This window comes from Phasianus colchicus, chromosome 7 (assembly GCF_987193195.1).
Source record: "Phasianus colchicus chromosome 7, bPhaCol1.hap1.1, whole genome shotgun sequence".
In the NCBI taxonomy this organism is placed as follows: Eukaryota; Metazoa; Chordata; class Aves; order Galliformes; family Phasianidae; genus Phasianus; species Phasianus colchicus.
The window spans coordinates 2,599,632-2,624,372 of NC_143442.1; the positions used below are offsets into that span (position 1 = coordinate 2,599,632).

At 42.6% G+C, this 24,741-nt stretch overlaps 1 long non-coding RNA gene and 1 other non-coding gene across 5 annotated transcripts in view; both read left to right on the forward strand.

Moving 5' to 3' along the window:
* The window catches only part of LOC149917173 (uncharacterized), a 426,137-nt gene that overhangs the window by 163,012 nt on the left and 238,384 nt on the right, over window positions 1–24,741 (forward strand). The window lies entirely within an intron of this gene.
* Window positions 18,092–18,256, forward strand: LOC116227490 (U1 spliceosomal RNA). Its single transcript, XR_004166574.2, has one exon. It is a non-coding gene; the product is annotated as a U1 spliceosomal RNA (small nuclear RNA).

Below are 24,741 nucleotides of genomic sequence, written 5' to 3' on the forward strand. Positions count from 1 at the left end.
TTAGATCTTTATGGGAAGAAGTGCAAATTATTGAGAATATTTCAACTTGTCATCACAATTTGATTGAGAAACACTGTTTTGATTTACTGTTAAGTGAAAAAAGCATCCAACACGATCTTGAAGGTCTTAAATCTTCAGTTTCTAATTACAATTCCTTTTTTGTGTGCTATAATATATTTTCTTTGGTCTTGTTTAAAATTGTTTTCCTGATCAGAGGTCAGATGAAAGAGAAAAAGCACTATCAGAAGCAACTGTAGTAAAGCTGATACATATCTGCATCTTTTTGAGGAACATTAACTGGCTTAACTCTTGAAAACAAAGAGTACAGAGTAAAGCGTAACATTGATTAGATGAGTTTAATGAGAAAATTAGAAGACTAAGAATTAAAAATAGAATTAAAGGCCTTGAACACTCATTGCTTAGAAAAAAAGCTGGTTCCTTTCTTCTTCCCAATGATATTTTTCATGGTTCTATGAAAAAATAATAAAACTTCTCTGGCGCATTTTGTTCCTTTTTAAAGTTCTCCACATTTACACTTTAAGTAAATCAAGATGCAGAGAATGACGTACTCTACTTAAACATTTTTACCACTACAGAAAGCCATACAAACTCTATTTTCTCTTATTTTAAGAGAAATTTTATTTTATTTTATCATTTTTTAATTGGTGCAAAGTAGGTGAGCCTCATCAGTCCTCCAAAGTGCTGCTGTTGTCTTGTGTTGCCCTGAGTAGGGTTTAGCCCTCAGCCTGTTGCTGCAGTATTTCTTCATGGTTTGGCTTCCCATGTGATGCTCTGCCATTTCCCTATCTTTGGGCATGGTGAATGCGTGGTTCCAAACCCTGCACATTCATGAGAAGATCCCGAGTGATCCTATATTATCTCCTTAGCCTGGGGCACACGCCTGGCTGGCTCCTTCTGACAGCTTTCAGGATCTTCTGGAGCCATCCTGGGCCGTGGCACAATTAGGCACGGTTTGTCATGAGGTCTCTTTGGTGCCACGAATCATCCCTTTGAGAAGTGGAAAAAGGCAGCTCCGCATGACCCGTGTTGCCAAACTTAATATTTCTTAGTAGTAAGTACAGCAGTAGGTTGAATGTATAAAAGCAGCCTTATTGCAACTCCCTCAATCTGCTTTCCTATCATGTAGTCTTGGCATACTATGAGTGAATCCCATGTCCCAGCAGAGTTTGTGTTTTTCCATTTACTTCACCAGGGCCATCGCCTTGTCCTGGTTTTACTTGTTTTTATCTATCACGACCTACTTTTTACCACACAGACCCTGTATGTATGAAGTTAGAATTCAGTTCTGACTCAGGCAGCCAGAAGAAAAAATTAGCTGTAAAAACTGGCTGCCAAATCTTTGTTGTTTAGTTATGCGTGACTTGGAAAGAATCCAGAACTGGGGTAAGTTTGCACAGCTCGTATAAAAAAATAAAAAAAAAAAAAGCCAACAAAAAACTCTTCTTTTTTACTTACGGAGTGATTTGATTTCATCTAGAAATTACCAAGATGCCATAAATATGAGAACCTACAGCACCAACTTTTCAGAGCCACTTTTCAGAGGAGAGCTGCTCTTAAGGGAAACTTGATATTATAGCAGTAGAAACCGGTTCAGATTTATATTTAGTGTCTTGCATACTTACTTAGTGATTAGACCCTTTTCCATTTTCTGGCATGGGTGAAATGGTATGTTAAGACAGGATATAATCCTTTCACACTCTGCAGGCAATGTCACAGTATGATGTTGGCACAATGTGAGGCTTCCTTAACCCCACAACATGTTGCATATTCACTCCTGGTAGTATTCTAGAGGCTGCAGGCAGTAACCCAGAAGTAATCTTATTACCTACAATCAAGTGTATCTCCATGGAATGGGGTGCTGACTACCGAGGGAAGCGCAGTTAGGCTCATTTGAGATTCAATTAAGAACTGTTGGTTCAGTCATTTCTGTGTGTCTGAAGCAGATTTCTTCAGCCTCCTCCTGGAACTGACAGTTTCATTGAGAATTTTCTGAAATAACAAACACAGATTGCTGGGGTTCCTTCAAGACACCGATTACATTTTTAAACAAATTTTGCAGCATGTTTATGTAGACAAATGTGAGCAGTGTTCCTATTTATCTTGGGTAACGAATGCTGTTTGGGGGTATTATTTTTACAGACGTGGTCAAAAGACTTACTTCTGAGAAAATATGCCTCCTTCCTCCAGTATGTCTTTGCTATGAGCTATTTCTGCAAGTTTATCTCCCTTCCCTCTTGCACAGCTCATCCAGTACCACTCTGCACATGCACACTAACAACTCAGAGATGGAGACAGGGCTCAAACCTCGTCATGGAATAATAACCTCCTCTTCCTCAAAAACTTCCCTAGGAAAACAGAACACTGTGAAGCAGAATAGATTTATTCTGTGTCACCATTCCATTCAAGTATCTTTATTTCTAAATTGTAAAAGTAACTCAGAAAGTGGATGCAAACGTCGCAGCTGCTATGTAGCTTTTGTAACAAGTTCTGTGGCAGGCAGTGTCATGCATCTTATCATCAGTGTTTTGGAGCACTTAGGTGCAGTCATCACTCCTAACGGTTTAATCAAATTCATATTTGAGCTATTTTTGCTGCCCCAAACTATTCAAGTCCATTATTTACTGTTATGTGTAATGAATCAGTATGTGAAGGGAATGGGTCAAACTTTACGTTCATTATGAGTCACTGAGATTTTTCGATAATTGCTGGTGTATTTTGCAAGATTTCTGCTGTTCCAGTTAACCACAGAAAAGCAAAATGTAACTGCTTGAGCCATTGGGGAGAATTTCAGTGACATATCTGTTAAGGAATGGTAGAAAAAAAGACAAAAGACATTTCTAGACTTCTGGCTCTCCTTGGGCCTGTCTTCTGATGTCAGTCCCCACAGTGAAAGCTGTAAATCATGTCACAGTATTTTGCATGATCCTTAACCACAATTGATGTGTTTCATGTGTGGTGAATCACAGAATCATAGAATGGTTTGAGTTGGAAGGTATGATAAGATAGAGTTGCTATTTCCTTAGTGAGGTGATGGGAGAGAGTTTTTCTTCTTTATTCAGGCACTGTGTTTGCTTGTGGTAGCACAAGAGAATAAAAGTAATTGAGATCCATCTTGTTTGAACTGAGGTACAACTGGAGGACCAGGTCCTTAATCTGCTTATGTGTGTTGCATACATGTAATCAAATATGGGGGTAAAAAATAACCACACAGAAACTGGGAGGTGAAGCGGTTAAGTTGTTTGCTTTGATGTTTTGCATTGTTCTAAATCACTTCCTGCTCCTCCTCTGAATCATGAAAATCAACAGAAATCCCTTCCCTGCAGAACCTGGGCATGGAATAAGCATTATTTCCATCAGCAGATCTTTTTATGGACTTTGTATTTATGGGCCCAAATACGTGGCGATTTCAAGTGGGCGTGTGTCTTTATTGTTGGTAAGGTGACAGATCTCAAATGCAGGAGCTCAAATTTGCAGCGTTTGGGGGTGGGATCTCTAGAATTTGGTGCCCAAAGCAGTGCAGGGCGGGAGGGAGAGTTGGTAGAGCTGGACACCCTTTGCCATACAGCGGCGTCCAATCAGTTCTCAGCGACATGGCTCTGCCTTCTCTCAACATACAGGGTTTTCTAGGCTGCAAATTGGAAGGTAAGATGGACAAATGCTCCAGGAAGGTCTAGATAGAAACAGGAAAGTTTTGTGATATAAATAACTGCCAGTGGAATGACTGTAGTATCAACAAGCAAAACCTCTACATCTTCATGTGATGTGACAACGTACAGCCATTTATTGCAGTACTCAGCCTTGAACGTGTTCTCTTTTCACTTGAAAGTTTAATTTGGTTAGGTTTCAGTATTTAGGGTGTGCTAAGTGTTAGGAGATATGTTCCCAGTGCTGCAGCAGGGCTGCTGAGAAATTCCAGCTTTGGTAGGTTTGTTTGGAAAAGCCTTGGTGTGAGCACAGCGACTGGGCTGTGTGGGGAGGGCCAGCCTCAGCGTGCCCAGCATTGCTATGGGGAGATCCATTTGTTTTATCAGAGCTCGAGAGCAGCCTGGGGGGGAGGGAGAGACTGGAAGACTCCGTTGTGTTCAGGAACATATTTCTCCCCCATGGAGAGTGCAGCTTGGAATAAAGCGTTCCCTGGGCTCTCACACTTGTATGCCAGATGTGGTTTTCCTGTCTTTTCGAGTGTTAATTGTGTCCCAACTGGTGTATTTTATGGCTTTGCCTGTACCTGTAGCAAAACAATTAAGAATGCAGTGGTGCTGGAGGGAGGGAGGTGACAGAGGTGGGGAGGAGTGCAGTGCCCCAGGGAAATGGCAGGAGGCATTGTGGCATTATAGGGCACGCTACCTCACCAGCACTAATACTTGCACATGTTGTAAACACCCTGCCCAGACTACCAGCACGTGTTTCTCTGCTCAAAAGGCCCCTTTTAATACTGCTGGCATTGCTAATCTAAATCTGTTATGGGGAGGTGGATTATTGCCCTCTGCTAGCATGCACGAGCAGGGGCAGAACTCCCTGCTAACCTGCAGGGCTTGGTGTTTATCTCATCTGGGAAACTGATTCGTTCTTCTGTTAGGATTTTGCAGGTAGCTGATAAAATGGCAATGTGCATGAGAACAGTGTGGGATTGCCTCGTATGCATTACTGCCACTGCCTGTCCCAGCAGTGATGCCATCCCATCACCTGGCTCTGGTTTGAGCTGTGGGCACAAATGTACTGGTGTTCAGCCTGGCTGGGCTGTGGAGACCTGAACCAGGTGTCTCCAAGCCACAGCTGTGGGCTGCTTCACATCTATGTAAAGAACCACAATTCGTTACAGATGTGATGTAATGGAGATGAGGGCTTCTCAGAGAGAGCAGTTGGGCACTGGCACAGCTGTCAGAGAATGGGGGTCACCATACCCAGAGCTGTGGGGATGTGGCACTGAGGGACGTGGGCAGTGGGTATGATGGGGTTGGTGGGTTTGGGGATGGGGATCCTAGAGGTCTTTTCCTACCTTAATGATTCTGTGGTTGTATAATATATTCCCCTATAGGTTAAAGTGCTTTTAGTCAGCAGGAACATCCCCAAGCAGCCTGGTAATGTAGTGATACATTGCAGAAAAGCTTCCGTTTCTGCAAGAAACACCTTAAGGAAGGGAGCTCTGAAAACTCAGAGTCTTTGTGAGTCCCTCATGCTCTCTGTCACAGAGAAAACTTAATTTACTTTTACTTTTAAGGAAAAAAAAAAAAAAAGGAAGTCCTGGGGCATGAATTTATGTCAGGCAGTTAAGAATGTTGTGTGTTTGTTTTTAATATCTATCAGCAGTGAAGAGGATTTCTCAATACCATGTGTTGCATATGATTGCATAGGTTTGGAATTACTCACCCAGCCTTCAGGTCTGCAAGGCAAACAGTTACACGAACCAAATCCCAGAGCTCCCTAAAACATGAGGAATGGCTGGAAAGGCAGTAACGGTGTTAGCAGAGAAGCAGCGGTAGGAATTTATATGGGAGGTGAAAAATTGCCCTTTGGGTGCCTCGGTGATATTTTCTGACTTGAAAAAAGAAAATTTCTGCTCCCTCAGACTGTCACCTGGCCCCACAGAGAAATGTTTTAATACATTTTTAAAACGAGGAAGCAAAAAAACTGCTGTGCTCTGTTCTGTGTTGCATTATTAAAGAGGAGATGTTGGGTCATTACTAATGCAGCCGAGCACCTGGACCTTTGCACTTTGTTTAAACATGCATACATTGGAGAGGAGATTACCGCAGGATAAAGCACAATATTTTTCAGACTTAAGTGAGCTCAGGTTGAAAAAAAAAAAAAAAACCCTCTATTAATAAAAACTAAAAATCACAAAAGCCACTTATTGCACTTGCCAAATTTAATTTGGCGGTTGGGTTTGTTGACTTTGTAAAACCAAAAGCCTTTTCTCTGCTGTTGGAGGAGATCTGTTGGTAAGAGGCAAGGCGTGGGGTGAGCCTCGCTTCTTGCTGCAGTCCGGAGCTGCTTGGGGCTCTGGCAGCTCCTCCAGCTGCTGCAGCACAGCTCGAGGCAGGGTGGCTGGCAGGGACACATTGGCCACAGCTGCCATGGAACTCAGCCAAAGCAATGCAAAAAATGCACAAAAAGCAGAGAACAAGCAGCAGGAAGACTCCCAGCCCCGTGGTGTTGCCTGCCGGGATCTCCTCGCTTTTCGGGCTCTGCTTCTCCATGCATCTGCAAGCTGCTCGGTCTCCCAGACCTGCAAAGCTGCATGACCAAGGCTGTTTGCTGAATGTGTCCGGTTTTGCTGTGTAAACACAGATGCTGTAACCATGCAGTCAGTGGCACTGTCTATTACCCCTTCAGCACGTCACAAAACGTCCATCGCATTGCAGTGATTGAAATTCCGTGCTGAGACGTTCCCAGACAAATGGAAAATGAACGTGCTCACCCAGATGGATAAAAGAGCCTCTGGTAATGACAGACAAACTGTATTACAGGACAGGAATGTCATGCATGATCAGGTATTTCAGCTAGAGCAGTCCGTTTTTTTTATTCTCCCTTCAACTCTTTTGGGAAGGTGGGTTCAGCAGCTCAAAAAAAGAGATGCCAGAGTTTCTGACAAGTTAATTAAGCTTTCACTTCTGAGTATTATATGTATAGTGAAGAAAAGAAACTTAATTGTCTTTGCAGAACCTGACAAAAACCAAGAAAAATGCTTGCATATTTTCTCAGTTTTGTCTCTATTTTTGCTACTTATTCAGCGCGAGCATTATACTTTCATGGGTTTAATTAAAAGCAAAGTTTTGGAAGCTTCTCAGCTGTTAGTTTTGGTACATAGATGTATGCATTGAAAGAAATATTGATGTGAAATCCGAGGCCTAAAAGGAATGAGAGAGGCTTTAAAGCAGATCAGCTGCCTCCCTTTATAGCTGTTGTCCGATAGCCTCCCACCAATGTTAAAAAGAAAAAAAAGGAGTGCATACATGTAGGGTATGATTGATCTGTGGCTTCCAGCGCAGCAGATTGGCTGTGGGAGTCATGGGTTGTTCACAGAGTTGGACAGAACGGGAGTGATGGCGTTGAGCTGTGGCTGTAGGTGCAATGACTTGGTGGTGGTGGTTGGCTCAGGGCCCTGCGCTGCCTGCTGGCTGGAGGGCACAGGAGGAGAGCACTGCTGTGCTCTTAGGTAAGGGATGAGGCTGAGCTGAACTCACCGTCATTTCCAGCACATCTGCTTTGAGGTCTTCCAGTATTTGCCACAAAAGCGTTGGAAAATTCTTTGGAAGATGGTGGTATAATGTTGTGAGATAGACACAGAACTGCGAGAGCGGGGGATGGCAGTGGTTGGACTTAAGGGGATAAAAGAATAACACAGCAGCGGCCCAGGTCAGATGGAAGCGTTACTGACTATTCAAGTAGGAAGCAATTATTTAATTAATGACCTCCCTTAGTGGTTATCACAGGGCAGAGTCCATGAATGTAAAGGGAAACTATAAAAACTTATAAATGTATCCGGAGAGATCACTTTACGGAAAGGGACTGCCTGTGGATGTGTGCTGGTGAACAGGGGAAGGAGTAAGCTCTTCTTTTCCACACAGAAGGAGGGTTTTTTCCTAATTGCTGCTGAGAGCTTCCTTATGCACAGAGTATTTATGCTGCTCTGCACTTGAAGAGTTTTTCCTGGAAACCCCTGTTGGACCTGGTGCATTAAAACAGCGTTTCCATCTGTGACTCAAAACTTACTGGAAATCCAGTTATCAGCCTCAGAGAGAGATTGAGATCTAGGGCACGATGAGCAGAAATTTGGCTGAGCCCTGAAGTAGCAGAGGCTTATTTAAAGGAGTGCGTGTGTCAGCAGAGATGCTCGAGGCAGGAGGAAGAGTTGCCTAGTTAGTTAGTTAATTACTCACCTTTGCCAAGCCTAGAAATCAGCTAGATTATTCAGCCGAATCCCAGAACAAGCTTCACTCTCTCTCTATTTTTTTTTTTTATTATTATGTTCCTTTTGCTAGAATGAAGCATTTACTGGGGGGCTTGCTTCTTGGTGCACAGCTCTGTTCCAGGCACCACCTATCGGCACAGCAGCTGCCAGCAGCGCTGCGGCCAGAAGAAAGCTGCACAACTTAATAGATGAAATACCAGGCCAAAAATGTAATAGCTGGAGGGAGTTGGCCTTCGTTTTTATAGTATAATACAGCCCCGAATGCCCAGGATATTATGATTTCACCGTGGAAATGCATTATACTACAAAGTAACCATTCATAGCAGCAGGCAGAATGCCTGGCTCGAACGATTTGCCTAATAGAAACAGGGAAGCCTTTACTGGTTAAAACTTCTGCATTCGAAGGGAAGCACCGCACTTCATATTTCCCTTCTTTTTTTTTTAACTCCTTCAATGTTTGTAGAGAGAGGGAGCGCAGCGCGGGAGCATTGCTCCGCTTGGCTTCGCTGCTTCTTGAATGAGATTCTTGCATCGTTAAAGCGTATCAGATGTGCTACTCCCATGCTACAGGCACAGCTACAGATAATTTGATAAGGTGAACATGCATAACACAGGCTTGTATCAATAATTAATTTTTTTTTTTTAATGCTGAGATTCTAGGGAGCCTGGGAACCTGGCTTTCCCAATAGCCCATGTGAACGGCTGTCTAGCAGCCAAGGCTTCTAGTAAGACAAGTAGGCAAATGGCCTGACAGGAACAAGTTCTATCAGATTGATACTTCCCCAAATCATTTTGATTTCAGCACATCAGCATTTCCGAACAAAAGAGCATTTCATCAGAAACTCCTGGAACATCTTTAGTTCTGACCTCAGTCATAACTCTTCGTGGCTGGAAAATGCCATTTATTTACTCTCCTGTTACTTTTCCATCCTTCCCTCTGCTCTTCTGTTGTTTTTTTTTCTTACTTCATGTATGCCTTAGAGCACGATCCCACTGCTGCCAGATCACATCGTGCAGGTTGGAGGCTATGCATGCCCCAAAGCCACGCTCCCGTGAGAGTATCAGGCTATTGATCTGAGGCTGGGAGGAAGAAGGGCATGGCCAGTCCAAAGCAAACCCAAAAAGATGTGAACTAGGCTTTAAAAAGTATTGCTTTAAAACTATCTTATAGTTTTGGGGTCAGAGAAAGAACCAGCTGTGGGTTTTTACATCTCTGAGGCTGGCACGGAGACCTGAGCCTTGATCTTTGTTGGTTTTGATATTGCATGAAAACTCAGTGGAGAAGCTGTAGGTGTTGTGTGTGACGTGTAAGGACTGGTCTGGTGCACCTCGGGAGAATCACAAACCAGAAACTGCTGGATTTGAACGCTGCTTTTTCTCTCTGCCTCCTCTCAAACATGTCGAAATGCACTTAATTTCTAAACCTTGTCTCATCTCTTTAGAAATTAAAGACCAGTGGTGCTGCAGGTATTTGCTGTCTCTGAAATCAGCATATGTTTCCAGTTATAGCTCATTAGGAGGGGTATCTCAGCCTCAGATTAACCTTTGTTCCACACAGTTCTGCTGTTGTGCAACCTTTATTGCTATGAATCAGAGATGCTGGACCACGAACTTGAAATTATATGTATTTAATAATGAAAAAAAAAAAGGTAAGAGATTAATTCCAGATGACAGCGAGTTTCCTGAGGAGACAGGGTGTGGGGACAGTCTGTCCATCCCCCGCTTCGTGCAGTTCCCAGCATGAGTTATGGGCCCACTGAGAAGCAAAAGAAAGCCGGGCTTTAAAAGGAAATAATAACATATCTCTGTTATTTTTTGAATCACACTCACATAAAATGCACACAGAACAGGGAGTGGAACATGTTTTGGTGCCCTCATAAAGGAAGCCCACAATTACACACCTTGTTGTTTGCTGTCTCTTTGCTTGAAAGTTTTATAAATTATTGCTGAAGTGGCACAAATCCAGTGTCTGCGCTGGTCTGTAGTCTGCTTCTGGGCTTCTCACATGGGAGTTTCATGCAGGGTTAGGAAAGGATTAATTGATATAATTACTTTATCTAACGTGTGCTGCACCTCTGTCTGTGTTTCTAAGTGAAGCTGTCTCACGTCGGTGATACCTGCTGCCCTGACCAGCAAGCACCCGCTACCTGCAGCCCCTCCAGTGTGAGTTTGTCCTGAGCTTTGTGTCCTTCCAGCTGCAGGGGAGAGCAGCTGTTCTACGACATAACCAGCACTCATGGTCCTGTGCCTCAATTGTGGTCGGGTGCCAAAATCCTTGCATGCGAACTTCTGAGCAGCCAGAGAACTGACAGCTTAGGGTGCAGATGTTACTTATGTTTTATAAGGTAACGTTTTCATTTTTTTTTTTTTAAAGTTTCTAAGCATATGCATTCTTGAAAAGATATCCGAAGCCAAAATGTTGAGAATACAAATGCAGAAATTGTGGAACTTTCCAGAAGAAAGGTACATTTTTCAGTCTATCGTTTTCCCTCTGTATGCATATAAAGTAGAAACCAATCAGTTCTAAATGAGATCTGACATTTTTTTCAAGTGCAGCTGAAAACTTTGTAAACTGCCCTTCAGAGAAGTTGTGTTTGAGGAGGACAGAGCTACCTGAGCACCCTGTGCTTTTCTCAGTGATTTTAATACTGTTTTCAGTCTCTCTGGCACTAAACTATTTTTTAGAGGTTAAGCGCTCATTAAGATAAGATGGAGCAAAAGATTGAACACATTGTAAAGGAACATTATCCATAAACTAATTTAGAGCTCAGTCACATGAAAGCCAAGCCCAGCTTTGCTCACACAGTACACGATAATGATATGTTTCAGGATTGCAGCTGAGAACAAATTTGACAGATCTGTGCACCATGCAATCAAATTTGCTAATGTTAGTTTTAAAACAGAAAAAAATCAATCCCAGTTTCAAGTATTTTCTTGGGAAAGCTGAGAATGTATCTCACAACTGCCTGGCAGTGGGCACCCATTTGGTAGGAGTAAGGCTTGGCCATGCAAGGACATCGCTGCTGGTGGCCCTGTGATGGCTGCTGGGGATGTGGGAGTTGGGCCAGGGACTGCTGTGATCAGCTGCTGTGCACATCTGCTCACAGGCTGGTTTGTCTCTCTTGGGTGCTCCCAGAAAGGGCACCTGGTATGGCCAACATAGGCCACCAAACAGGAGCAGCAATGCGTAGCAGCCATAACCTCAGCATGCAAAAGTCACTGCAGTTCTTTCTGAGCTGTATCACTGAATTATCATAGAATCATAGAATTGTTTGAGTTGGAAGGAACCTTTAAAGGCCCCTTTAAAGGGGTCTTTCATTGCTGGCAATGAACGGGGACGCCTACAGCTCAGTCAGGTGCTCAGAGTCCCATCCAACATGACCTTTAATGTCTCCAGGGATGGAACACCCACCATCTCTCTGGGCAGCCCGTTCCAGTGCTTCACTATCTTGTGTGATAATTTATCTTTGCGTAGAGTTTATGGCATTACATAGGTTTAAAGCATTTTAGGTGTTATTTAGTCATGGCTGGTGTTGGAGGGACAAAATCACTGCTCTTCTCTGAGCCTTCCATTTCGCCCACTCATCTTATTGATGGCAAGGTGTGTCTGGGAAAGCATTCCCTTGCAGGGCTTTTAGATTTTGGAACATGCTTTCTCCAAGTCTGAATTTGATAATTTCTTTATATGCTGCAAGACATTTGTTGCAGGGGATTTTTGGATCGTGAGATTGCTTCCCATAGTGATGAATGAATTGAAAGAAGCTTCCATAGGTGTTTTGCTGGCTGAGTTCCTGCTGGAATGATTATTTCAGTGCTGCTGGGATTTCATTATATCGTATAATTAGCAAAGGTGTCAGGAAAATTCAAGCCTGGGATAAGCATGTTTTTATCATTTCCAATCTTTATGTATAAATATGCTGAGGCCTTAGCTTTGCAAGTTGTTTAGGGATGCCTGGAACTGGGGCTGCTGGTTGTGTGTCCAACCCTGTGATCCATCCTCCAGCCTCTAGGTCACTTAAAAAACACATTGCTGTAACAGGTCACATTTTGCAAAAGTTCCTAAATCTTTACAATGTAGTGGAGAGTTATGTAAGCTTTCAAAATAACTACAGATGCCTTATGCAGACAGTGTGGCTGTGTTTATGCTGTACTCCTGCCATCGGACCGGGGGGACTTTGTGCACATGAGCAGACTTTGTGAATCCTCGTGGTTGTTATTGAAGAACTGGGCCTTGGAATTAATCAAGTTTTGAAAACATGATTTCTTTCCTCTTCGAAATACAGGAAACAGAATTCTCATCTTATGCTTTTCTATTTCGCTTCCAGTGTTTCAATTTTCTTTTACTCAAGTGAATGAATTTTCAAGATAAATGCAGCACCTCCTCTGGAATGCCAAGCAGAGGGGAATACTGCAGCACGTTTTCATCTTGGAAACAAAATAATTGCTATAAAAATAGTCCTGTATTTCTTCATTTTATGATGTGCTCCCTTTAGACTCAATAATCATCCTTTCTTTTACTTGAGATACTTTCCCTCCCCACACCCACTCTCTCCTATCCCCTGAAAATGGGAGAGAAGCATGAGGCAGCCTTACTTTCATAGAATCATAGACTCACAGAATGGCCTGGGTTGCAAAGGAGCACACTGCTCATCCAGTTCCAACCCCCTGCTGTGTGCAGGTCACCAACCAGCAGCCCAGGCTGCCCAGAGCCACATCCAGCCTGGCCTTTCATTACTAGCAAGGAGTTTGCTAGGTTTTAGGGGAAGTTTCAAAGTTTCTTAGTAAGGTCTGAATGAATTTAGCCTCCACATTGGGATGTTCCATTGGCAGCTCCTCAAGCAAGCAGTGAGGAGGGAGCACGTGCAGAGCATGGGTTGCTTTGGGGGCTTTGCTCCCGGTTCTTTAGGAAAGGGCATTCTGCTTTACAAACAAACCAGCCACCCATGTTCACCGTGGGTGCAGGGGTGGGGGAATTATGGGAATGTGAGACGCTCTGAAGTATCTGATCAAATAATAGAAATTAATTATTTTGGTTTCAGCAAAGCTGGCAGTTCGGCGCTAAGTTGGCTTTCTGAAGCATACCTCAGGAATGACAAATGGTAAAAGCAGGTGGAAACAGATCTATCCAGCTGCTGCAGCCCAGGGGAAGCTGGAAGTAGTCTGAATTCAGCAGGTTGCTACACGTTACATGGAAAGCGGTGGCTCGTTCGGATTGCAGCATTGAACGGCGCATATTTTCTTAATGCTCTTTTAATGAGAAAATCAGATCTGCGAGAACTTTCTCATTCCTTCTGTTTTTAGATTGGCTTTCAAATGGCTCTTAGTCGTCTGGGAGGTCACTGTAATGCTGGGCGATTCAGAACCATATGAGGCCCACTTAGAAAGTCTGACTAGAGAAGGTAAAGGCTTTTGTTTCCTTATGAATGACTTTTGCAAAGGGAGTTCATTCTTTACATTCTGTTCTTTGTTGTGGCTCTGCCAAGTTATGAGTAAACAAAGCACTTAATGCACTTTTTTTGTGTGTATGATTTGATGAGAATGACGTACAAAGTTTGAAGGGAAAGTTAAACCTTTCAGGGAGAATGAAAAACAAGCCTTAGAAGTGATGAATGCTTGGTTCTGTGAAACAGCGGATTGTGCAACAGTTCTCGAAAAAGATAAAAAGAGAGGGGGAGAAGTAATGCTTCTGTGTATTTGCTGTCTTAGGAAAGGGTTTAGGAATGAACTGTTCTCCAGCTGGGTGTGTAACGTCTCCTTAAGCAAATGCATATCCTGTGTATTTTCAGCCAACTTTCAAGGAAAAAATTTTTCCATCCTGTTTCAGTGTCAAAACCCCAAAGAATGGCGAGGAAGGGACTGCGGAGGGTGATTCTTGTTCACTGCGAATTAAGAGGGGAAAATGGGAAACAGTTGAGGTTAATCAGCAGCTTTTTCAATTTTTAGGTAGTCTCCGTCCTGTTCTTTCTTCTGGGCCAGAGAACGGCACAGAGGAAGCATTTCCCATGCACCTCTCATGGAGATCTCCAAGGAGCCTATTTGCTTTGCTCTCTTGCAGCTGCAGGGAAGTGCAGGAAATCACCCTCATCACAGCTCCCCATGGGAGGTCGGTGGTGTAATTCAGACTGAGGTATTGCACAGCACTTTGCTTTCTCTCTCAGAGAGTTACTCTTAGAGTTGTTTCTTTGGGCGAGCAGATAATTCTCATCCCTCTTCATTTTCCCTCTCCTCTTTTCTTCCCTCTCCATTTCTTACTGCACACAGTAACCTGAACGTTTCCCCTGAAAGTGTTTTGTGGACCACTGCAATTGTTAAGGGTATTATAGATGCTTCCAGAATTAGAACTTTTTCCAAGTTTCTAGGGTCTGTTTTTCAGACTGTGGCAAGTATTATTCCATTCTTCTTGTAAGCAGGGTGAATTTTTCTAAGCAGAACATGGGGAGCTACTGCATGCTGGATGCTTTGAGAAGTGTTGCTCCAGGGTTTAGTGATTGAAGGGAGCTTTAACTGTAAGAGATTAACAACCTGTACAGAGAGACCAGTTAAAGCCACATTTGACAGTGCTAAATCATCAATAATATTTTTCTAGTGGAGGCATTCAAGGTCAGGCTGGATGTGGCTCTGGGCAGCCTGGTCTGCTGGTTGGTGACCCTGCACATAGCAGGGGGGTTGGAACTGGATGAGCACTGTGCTCCTTTTCAACACAGGCCATTCTATGAGTCTGTGAGTCTATAGTGTCTTTTAGTGTGATAAATATTTGTGAGGTATATACACCACTACAGATCTTTGCTCAGTAATTCCTGAGCACGAGTATCGACTGCAAAGTAATACTTTCTGTAAAGCATCAGATAGGGTTCTGGTCATTTACCTGTAGATTCCTGCAGAGTTCTTGCAGTTGTACCGAGTTCAGAGGAGATGAGCAGAGGTGTAAAGTGGGAAAAATGCTCTTAGAGTTGTGTTGAAGAGAGTGGCTGGCAGGCTTTTATGCTCAGCCTAAGTGAGCATCTGCTAAAAAAGATGCAAAGTGCTTGGCCAGCCCCAATAGCTGCAGTGCAGGATCTAGTCTGGCTCTCAGACACTTTGAGCAGCATCATGAAACCAACCATAAGAAATAAAGCTGAGAAAGTAAGCAAGCAAGAAAGTAAGCAAGAAAGAAAGTAAGCAAACAAGAGAGAATTTAAGAGTTGAACTACATCAGAAAAGAGCAGACAGCCCATCCTGATGTCATCCTAATAGTTCCTTAAGAATTACTTTAGGTGTGACTGTGAGGTACTGAGAAGTACTTAATTATAGGGCTTTTTGGAGAGGCTCTGATGCCATTGAGTTTAGGATGGAGTCAGGCTTGCTTGGCACTCAGTGCAACAGCCTCTTGTAGCCTTTTCTAAGGAATGCTTCCTTCTCTCTAAGTGGTCTGAAATATGCAGATTACGAGTATTATGCATGACACATTCATTTTGAATGTTCATAGAGGGTGGTCACTTGCAGTTACTCTAAATAGTGGGAAAAAACAGTGGAATAGGGCACTTGGTGACTGAGAAATACAGGATAGAAAGGCAAACTTTTTGCACAAAGAACACGGTTCAATGTCAGCCAGGCACGAGCAGAACCGAGGGAACAGAGCTGAGCAATTGCAGCACTTTGCAGAGTCAGAACAAGCAAATAGCAGACTATGAGAACAGGCACAGTGCTCCTAAGTCGTTCTCAGAGAAAGAGCTAAGAAACAACAACATGAGAAAAGCAAGAGGAGAGTTCAACGTCAAACTGGCAGACTCTACAGTGTCATCTGTAAAATGATATCATCTGCCAGAAAGCCTGCTGCCAATTCAGACATTTTTCTGCATTCACAAGTTACAAGTGTGCAGCTGTGAGGCTATTGAATTTCATGACTGTACATTTGCAGCTTGTGAATTTGTCAGTAGGCATTTCCATCTTGATAATATTTGTAGAGAGCTGTGCAGGACGTATTGCCTTTCTATTAGATATGCTTAATACAGTCTGCAAATGCTAATCTGAGGATCTCAGTTGGAATGCTGGAGAACTACCTAAGACCTGCTATTTTCTTACTGTTTTGCATTTATATTTCTTGGATTTCCACAGCTCTTAATCACAGCTGAAACCTTCCTGTGAAAAAAAGTTGAATACATGTATATTGAAATAGGAGAACGTCAGTTATTCACATTGTCATTGTTTTCCATTGTTTTTTTGTGTGTTTAGCATGAAGGAAACATGCAACACCAGAATACTGTTGAGCTGTTATATATATATTCAATTGACCTTTTTTTTTTTTTCTTTTTAATTTAAAGATGTTAAAAATACAACAGCAGTGAATTTTCCTGCAGGTTGATTTGTTTGCATTTGTAGATTGTAAGGGAAGCTCTTTTTTCTTTGTAAATGGAGGAAGCAAAAATGTCTGTTTGAAGGAGTTTGCTGAAGATCATATAGAAAATCTCATTTTTAGTAACAGCCTATAAACACATCGCTCTGAAAGGGAGTTTTCTGGAAATTGTGGAAGGAAATTGCATTTTAGAGGCACAGCTCTGGAGGATAGGGATGGCTGTGCAGAAAAGGGTGGCCCTAAGAAAAAAGACTTCTTCATTGAGCGGAGTTCACTTTGTAATATCTGGGCAGCACACTTTGCAATGGGAAGGCTGCCAAAAGCCTGGTTGTGTAGTAAATAAACATAGCAGGGAAAGGCAGGCTGAAAGAAGATGGCTAGCCAAGCAGGATCCTCAGCGTCTGCTTATTTATTTCTTCATTCAGTCAGTCATTTAAATTCTATCTTTGTCTTTGACACCTCTATCTTTATATGGTCAGTGAATGACAGGCTCACCCCCCGGAATAAAAATGTAATTAAACAACAGCCTGCTGTGGTCAGCTCCAAAACCTGAGAGTAATCCCAAGTCTTGTTGCTGTGGCCAAACACACACACCAGCCTTCCCCTATCCTGTGCCCCCAAAATCCTTCCATGAGCATGCAGAATGGGGATTTTTAAGTGAAGCTGACCCCAAAATATTTGAGCTATGCTTAGTGAACATTGGGATCCCAGTGCTTTAGATGAGGACGTGCCTATGGGAGGAGGCCAGCCTTGCTCAGGGCTGGAGGATGAGCAGCAAGGGCAGGAGGCTCAGTGTGACCAAACTGTGCCGTGTGGTGATAAATCCCACCTGGGAAAGCTCCTCTGGGAAGAGCTGCTGAGTGTGATTTCTGCCCTCATGTATACTTCGTGCTGGTGAGCACAGAGCTTCTCTCTTAGGGTTGACCTAGAGCACCCTGCAGCCCAGCACGCAGTTACTGGAGAATGTGCTGAAGAAAACCAGACCGTGAGCTGGGGTTTCCCAGTCTGTCCCAATCTGTGGCCACAGGAGCAGTGAGCTGATTCCAGCACAGATCTCTCTGGGATTGTTTATCTCTTGCTGATGTGTCTGCAGTGCCTGAGGAGTAACAGAACTTTCTGCATCTGAGATCTGCTTGCCACAGAAGGTCCAGGTGCACCTCTTGCTTTCCTCACCACCGTAGGGAAGGTAATGCTAGAAACCTTTCCCTGGCTGTAAGTAAGTAAACAAACAATCTCTAAGGTTCAAGCATGCGTGGCATCTTGCTTTTCCTTAGGGTAAACAAATGGAGCAGTCTTTTTTTCCACTATTTCTGAGCTTTTGCAAAACATTGCCAATCGACAATGTAGTAGTAATATTAACACATGCCTGTTCAAAAACGTGATACATACTTTTGGGTCTTTGAGATTAGTTCCTCTGAAGTGCTTTTTCTTCAAGCTGCCTGACAAGGTTTTTGGCTCCACTTCAGTCTGGTAAGAAGACAGCTGCTCAACTTCTGACACAAATGAAGAAAATTGATGGTATGCCATCTCCAAAATTCTCTTTTCCTGCCAGACACTCTGAGATTGAGTACTAGGAGTCATTCAAAGCTTGGGGATTTTTAAAAAAATGTTGGGTGGGGCAGTATGTGGGGCTTGCGCATTTGGCTGGGCTGCTTCTGATAGCACTCAACACTTGCACAGAGCCTGCATTGCTGTGAACATAAACAAGTGTCAGATCGTTAATACTTACACTGCTAATATGGTGCTCACTTTAACTGCTGTTGTGTGCTGAGCTGTCATTACCATGGTTTTGCATAATGCCTTAGAAATTACCTCACAGAAATACACTCACCTGGCAGGGGAGACACTGTGCTCAGGCAGGTGGTCTTCCCAGGATGAGGCTCATCCCCTGCACTCTGGCTGTGCTGATCCCTGGAATTTCCCCAGATAATGGGAAACTCGACTGTGCCATTTGTGGTAGTGGGGGACTGCATTCATGCTTTCCCATTGTTAAATATTTTTCTCAGGATCCTAAGGAAACTGGCTGATGTGTTTGCCAAGCTGTTCTCTATCGTATTTTAAAAATGGTGGCAGTAAGTTGAAGTCCTTAATGACTGGAAAAAGGGAAACATTGCTTCCATATTCAGGAAAGGGAGAAAGGAGGACCTGGGGATCACCAGGCTGGTGAGCCTCACCTCTGTGCCTGAGAAGATCATGGAACAGATTCTCCTGGAAGACATATTAAGGCACATGTGAGTTGTGGAGGTGACACGAGACAGCCAGCATGGCTTTACCAGTGGCAGATCACAGCTCACCAGTCAAGTGGGCTTGTGTGATGGAGTGACAGCATCAATGGACAAAGGAAGGGCAGCTGATGTTATCTACCTGTACTTGTACAAGGCCTTTGGTGTGGTCCCTCACCACATCCTTATCTCTAAATTGGAGAGGTATAAATTTGAAGGCTGACTATTAGATGGACAAAGAAGTGGATGGGTGGTCGTAACCAGAGGGCTGTTATCAACAGCTCAGTATCCAGTTGGAGGCTGGTCACGAGTGGTATCCCCTGAGGATCTGTCTTTGGACCTTTGCTCTTCATTATCTGGATCAGAGACGTAGAGATGGGATTGAGTGTAGCCTCATCATGTTTGCTGATAACACCAGGCTGAGTGGTGCAGTGACACCTTGTCTTCTTTTGACTTGTACTTACTGTTACCATTACTTTACGAAGAGGCCTCAGGATGGTAAAAGTTGTGTTCCTCAGATGAAGCAGAAGCCCTTATCTTAAGCAGTAACATTTGGCAAACTTGGAGAAACTGTCAGCACATTCTCCCAGTTTTATATGTAGGGAAATGCTAATAAAGGTGCTGCTATTACGTTTGTCATGGCAATAAACGATGGCTATGTGCACAGCTCAACTCAATTTTCTTCATTAGATGTGGAATTAATAACTACTATCAATTTTCATTGCTCTGTGCTGTTTTTACTTTGCAGTACCTGAAAGCTTGCATGAGATGGGTTATTCCTTTGTGGAGTCCATGACACACATACGTGGAGGTACAACACATGCTGCTCAATAACACTCTGTATCTGTAGAGCAGGTAAAAATGTTCTGCCCAAATATGCTGGAGCAGGCTGCTTTTTGCAGTCTGATGAGCAGTTCTGAGAGAAGGTTAAAATCTGACTGGAAGGAAAAGCACGAGTTCAAGTGAGCTAAAAAAAAATCTAAGAAATGCATATTCAATAACCAAATACTGACACCCCCCAATTGGAATTATCCGGTTCTTTGTTGTGATCTCAAAATGGGCTCAGTCAGAAATGCCACTATTTGGAAAAGTACTGTGGAGATGGGGTGGAGGCTGCTTCTGGCACACCACACACTTGGGCTGTGCTTACTGAGAGCCCCTTTTGACACTTTCATCTCCAACGAGGCCAGATTTTTGTTCGAAGAGAACGTGTGAATCAGGTTCTGTCCAGCAGAGCTTTCCCAGGGCATTAGTTCTGCCTGGGTCCCGTGCACTTTACCTTTTAAGAAAGTGCAGCTAGCTCCTTTGTCTCTTAGGCAACTGCAAAAATAACTCCATCAAGAATAAACCTGCAAACAAGGGCAAAAAAATAGCAGAACTGTGTGAAGAAATGAAATATATTGATTTAAATAGTCCCGTAAAGCTATTTCCTCCCCCTGTACTCTCTGAAAGGCAGTAATGATATGCTCTGATTCCTAAGCACAAGTCCTGACTTGCATAAATTTGGAGATTTCATCTGTATAGATCTGCCACTTGCTAAGATATTAATACCTGAATATTTTTACGGCACATCCCTAAGTCAATAGGCAAAAGGTTTCTGAATAAAAGCCTTAAAATTACCTTATGAATTATTAACTATTCCCTGTATTACCTTTGAATTATAAAAGCATGGAAAAATGGAAAGCAGAATTGAAAAGCATCAATCTCAGGTTCTTTAAAAATGTAATACTAATCATTTGAGCAGTGTACAAATCTTTTATTAAAGATAAAGAGGAAGCCATACTTTTTTATTAACTTGAGGATGTGTTCAATCCACATGATTAAAAATCTCATTACTAACTCAAGTCAGGGAAGTGATTTATTGCTGAAACAAAATAGAAGGCATTCTGCCCATAGCTGTATTTACGGCGAGGAGAACGCTCAGGTTGTATCTGCTAGGTGTTTCTAAGGGTGGATGCCATTTTTCTGGGAAAGATGTGGTTTGAGTGCAGTCTGTAGCTGAAGTGCTACCTTAAGAAGAAAAGCCTGAACTGCAATTATAGGTACCAAGAGATCTTCTTTGCGCTACTAAATCTAAATGAAGCAAATGATTTTGTCTGATTCGGTAATAGGATGTGCAGAAATCCAGGATTTTATACGCAGGGGCTTGTCAGGTGTAGTTAGTGCTTTGAAGTGAGCATCTAACTGCAGGTATTCGTGTGATTCTTCACCTATCACATACTAATATGTCTTTCATTGATCGATATACTGTGGCTGTACTGTTCAAAAAGAGTGTTCCAAGTGAAGCCTCCGTTTGTGATTGTGACAAACGATGGACTCAGTGATGTTATTTCCATAAATACCGTATTCTACTTATGTTTCTGTACTTACCAAGCCTTAAGCAGGTCAAGTAGTTTGTGTGTTAAGCAGCTATATGGGTGTCTTGCACTTGAAAAGGGTGGATATCTTAAAATATTGAATTATGCCCAGCGTAACTTCCAGTACTATTTATATTACATCCTACCATGTAAAATGAAGATAATACTGAATTTATTTACATCACAGCAGCTGTGGAAAAACTGCGTTATGCACACTTGCATATAGAGACAAGACGTTAAATGATGCTATCAATTCCTGCAAGCCAGCAGAAATAGCTTCTCGCTTCCTGATAACTGTGCCTGGATGGCTCCCAAGGCTGAACGCTGCTTTTCTCCCAGGAAGTTTGAATTCTCTCCTGCATCGTGGGTGGAAAATGCCTGGTATTATCATGACAGGTGGAATAGGTATTGAAGTGTAAACCTCCCCTGATCCTGGGTAACATATTGCCAGGCCCGGGCTTTGCTCCAGAGGAGTGTTTTGGGAGAAATTGCATATCTTGAAGTAAAGAAACATTTCTGGAAATAGGTTGCTTCAGAAATTTGGCAGCTCTTCAGATGTTCAGAATGTTAGAAGCAGTCAAGACAGAGATTGAACAGTGGGTGGAGGCAAGGAAGGTGGTTAAAGGTGAGGTTAAATGTGTTGGATAGCTGTAGGAGAGATGTGTTGCGCAAACACTGCAGTCGTTTAAGGAGGGATCCATGTGACAGTTTGCAAAACTGTGATAAATTATTTTGCTGGACTCCTTTACTTATCTTACATATTTCCAGTCCACTCTTCTGTTTCCATCTGCATTTAGTGTTTAATGCACCAAGCAGCTACACATTCCTCTCACCCATTTCCAACCTTCAAATGTTAAAAGTATAATCGGGGCGTCAAAGTAGTTCCAGTTTCTCCAGTTAAAACTATGTCCAGATGAACTCAGCAGGGCCTCTTTTTCCAGAGGATATAGGATGGAGAAGTTGTTTTTTTTTTTCCAGTCAGCAACAGGACCCCTCCTGTTTCTAGCAGGCTGCAATAGGTGCAGCAGGACATCAGCAGGCATGGCACTCTGAACACATCTCGTGTGCTTCAGGTGGTTTTCATGGCAGCAGAATTTGGCATCTGCCCTCAATGTGCCGTGTAAATGCGTCCTCAGCTTGAGAAGTTCCAGGATGTCAGAGAGCGTAGGAAGTACAGGAAACACAGGTGGGTTGTTTGCTTTTGTTTCTGTTTAGCCTGTGCTAATTAGCCTACATGGAGAATGGCAAAATAAAAATGCCACCAAAACACACGCTTTTAAAATCTCACTTAAATCTATCTCCAAAGTGGTTTTTGTTGTCATAGTTTTGGCAGTTGAGGGAGGATCCTCAAGAGAACAAGAACTTGTTTTCTCTGGAAAATCTGCTTTTCTTTCTTATTTTTCTCCAGTATTTGCACATAAGTGTTGTTATGTTTTCGTTTCCATCTGGAAGGTACAATCTTCATCTGAAATCTTTATGTTGTAGCTTTATGAAATAGCATCAAAGTAGGTGATAACGAAGACATTAAACATCTTCTGATGATTAACAAGATACTTTTAAAATCCTCCTTTATCACATGAGTGTAAAATGGATGTATTTGCTTATGTAAATCCATAACGTGCCAATGTGTGCTCAGTCTGAATGCTTCCAAGATTTCTCCTGCTTTCAAAGGAGAGCTTAACTTCAGTTAAGCATTGGGTTGGGAGTGCGTTTCTCTGTGTTTCTGTGCTTAGTTTTGTACATAGAGTTCTTTTGCTCTACTGAGATGCTCCTGTTGGCCGTCAGCGCTTGCTAATGTAGCTCAGGTTCCTGGTGCCATGTGAATAACAAAGCATTGGTTAGATGACCCTTGTGTACTCAGTAAGTGGGAACTTAGTTTGTGAATTTCATTGACCAGCAAAATTCTTGGCAACTAGTAAGAGCTTGGCCAAAATTTTACATTCTGGATCTCATCTGCCAGGCTTTGGTCTTTCATAAATCTCCGATGAGTTTGTATTCATGGTTGCGCTTAAGTTTATTTTCAATTTTATTCTACCTGTGTTATATTGTAATTGGAATGCAATTTGTTGTAAAATTATTGAAAAACACGATCTTGAAAATCTGTGGAAAAGACAACAGCTTGAAAAAGGGAAAGGAAAATGACAGAGCTAAATCTGCACTCAAATAGTCTGTCTAGCAACTATCAAACTGATAAGTTTAGATTAGGATCTAATTTATGGCTTATATATATTGTAAGTTTTCTGCGTTTCTCATACCGTAGAATACCAAGTCAATGTCAATGATTTGACACTGCTTTCAAAAAGTACAATTATAGTATATTTCGTAAAAGAGTTATGTTTCACAGTAGTCCTTTGTTATAGATGGCAATAAGTTTGACACAGCTTGGTTCTGAGATGAATATTTCTTTTTTTTTCAAAACATCACCTGATAAGTCACTCATAAGACTGTAATGCATTACAAATAAGCTTATCTATCAGAACAATGCCTTGATTGTATTAATGTATATGTGCATGTATGTATTTTGTATGTGTAGGTAAGTATGAAGTGTCCAGATAGGAAATCAGTACTGAAATACCTGCCAGATTGACGGTGTAATTCTGATAAGTAGGTGATAACTCAAGAAATACCACCACAAAGAGCCAAGAAGAAGACAGAATCACAGAATCACAGAATGGCTCAGGTTGGAAGGGACCTCAAGGATCATGAATCTCCAACCCCCCACCACATGCAGGTCCACCAACTTCCTCATTTAATATCAGCCCTGGCTGCCCAGGGCCCCATCCAACCTGGCCTTGAACACCTCCAGGGATGATTGACCATGATGTTGAAAGGAAATTAAAATAAATACATTTGTTAAAGTGTACGTTGTGCCTGAATAGAGCCCCCTAGACAAGATCTGACCTCTTTGTGGTCGGTGGACTTTTCTTCAGGCTTTACCTGGTGGTTTCTTTGTGGTCTTTTGTGGCATTTCAGGAGGAAATTTTAGGCAGGGGATCCCACAGCCTGCAGGACAGCACACATTATAAGAATTTCTCAGGAGGCTGTGTATTAGTTAATCCTTTTGGATCTGCCACCTTAAAGCTGACAGAATATTTTGACAGCTGAAGTCAGCTTCACCACTGATCTACGATTTATTTAAAGAGATATTTGCTTACAAACAGAAGTGTTTTTGAAGGAAACAGTAGAAAGAAATAATGACATGAGTAGTTAATAGTGTCATAGTAAAAGGCTCTGCCTGATCTGCTGATAGCTTTGATGCAGGCAATCTGCCCCAGATTTGGCCAAGCCAAAAGAGCAAACCTAACCCCAATCCTCATCCTCACCCCTCGTTGAGGACGAGCAGTATTCCAGGCAGCATGACACAGGCTATGATCATGGTTGCCTGTTTTAACTACTGTAGCTATGCTTTCTTTGTGAACGTTGTAGAACACTACTGCAAATGTAACACAGCTGCATACCTTAGTTTAACTCCACATGGGAACACATTGGAGGAACTGTGCTTGGCTCAGCAAGAAGCTGTTTGGAACGAATGCTCAGCATTTCACACCGTCAGTCCCTGGTGATAAACCTCATGTAATGGGCTGGCTCTGAAACCCAAAGTTTTCAGCTGTTCAGATTGACTTACTGGATCAGAAGGAAGTTCTGGGGATGCTTCAGAGACAGGGGTCTGACCCTACCCTGACTTACCCTCATATTATTCGGTGATTCCTTTCAGGAATGGTATTGCTCTGATGTAAAGGTGCTGGAGAAGCAGGCTTAATGAAGTAATTATGATGTATGCTGCATGGGGGTTTAGAGCCCTCAGGCAGCAGTCTTAATATCATGGTCTAACACTTGATTTAAGAGAACATCTTGTATGTATTATTTACAGCAGATATTAGACCTCTGCCAGTA